Below are 1,329 nucleotides of genomic sequence, written 5' to 3' on the forward strand. Positions count from 1 at the left end.
CACTTTTCAGTGATGAAGCCTCATTTGTCTACACGGACCATTTCCTTGTATGGTTCCAGTATATAGATGATATCTTCACTATTTGGGACGGCCCTTTGGAACTTTTACATGAAGGTCTCGCAAAGATGAACAACAGCCAATTCAATCTCACTTTTACTATGGCCCATGACCTTAATGAGATCTCTTTTTTGGATGTATTAGTATCAAGGGGTGAGGATGGTGCTCTCTGCAGTGGTCTTTTCCGTAAGGCCACTGCGGGGAACACCATATTGCATGCCTCTAGTTTCCATCCCCAAAGTTTAATTAGATCTATACTGTACAGTCAGTACCTTAGGGTACGAAGAAACTGTACCAATGATGAGACATTCAAGATTGAAGCTGACAATTTACGTGAGAGACTCCTTAGGGGATACTCACGTACATCCCTAAAAAAAGCATTCAAACGGGCCACATCATTTATACGCCACAAGCTCATTTACTCGCAAAAACTGCCTAGTCAAGACAATCCTCTTCGGATTGTCACCAAATATTGTAATCAACATACAGAAGTTAGGCAAATTGTTTCAAAATTCTGGCATGTATTAACCATGGACCCTAGTCTAGGCAGACTCCTACCGGACAGTCCACTATTTGCCTTTAGAAAGGCCACATCTATCTCTTCTAGATTAATAAGGAGTGAATTTAAAGGGGGAAATAATACTGAACATTGTAAATACAAAGGTACCTACATATACTTACCTGGCAGGGGAGATACCATGATCATGAAGGTGGTTCTCCCAGGGCGAAGCTCGGCCATTGCACACCGGCTGTGCTGACCCCTGCGATTTCCTCAAATGCAGGAAACTCGACTGTATAATTTGTGGTAGTGGGGGACTGTGTTCGCGCTTTCCCCTGAAGAAAACAAAAAACAAAAAAACAAAGGTACCTACATGTGTGGAGCATGTGGGTACTGTAAGTTTATGCACACCTTAAAAAACCCAATTCTACCAGATGGTAGGGTCTTTAAGGCTAAACATTTTGCTAACTGCAAAACCCTGGAGGTGGTGTACATGCTCCTGTGTGACTGCAGATGCTTCTATGTCGGAAAGACGAAGCTCGAATTCTGGCATAGAGCATACCGTCACATTCGGAGCATGATGACATGTAATCCCAATCTACCCCTGGGGAGACACACCACCCTGGTACATCATGGGATTTTTCCAAAGTTCAAATTTTTGATCCTTGATCGGGTACACCCGAGTTCAAGGGGGGGAGACTGGAACAAAAGTCTCCTCCAGCTCGAACTACGCTGGATCTATAATTTAAAAGCTACCAAATCCCCTGGGCTGA

The 1,329-nt window shown here is 43.6% G+C and overlaps 1 non-coding gene across 1 annotated transcript; it reads left to right on the forward strand.

The window, feature by feature from the left end:
* Window positions 1-730: 730 nt before the first annotated feature.
* LOC141130777 (U1 spliceosomal RNA) lies at window positions 731-894 on the forward strand. Its single transcript, XR_012242525.1, has one exon. It is a non-coding gene; the product is annotated as a U1 spliceosomal RNA (small nuclear RNA).
* Window positions 895-1,329: the final 435 nt, after the last annotated feature.

This window comes from Aquarana catesbeiana, linkage group LG02, assembly GCF_042186555.1.
Source record: "Aquarana catesbeiana isolate 2022-GZ linkage group LG02, ASM4218655v1, whole genome shotgun sequence".
In the NCBI taxonomy this organism is placed as follows: Eukaryota; Metazoa; Chordata; class Amphibia; order Anura; family Ranidae; genus Aquarana; species Aquarana catesbeiana.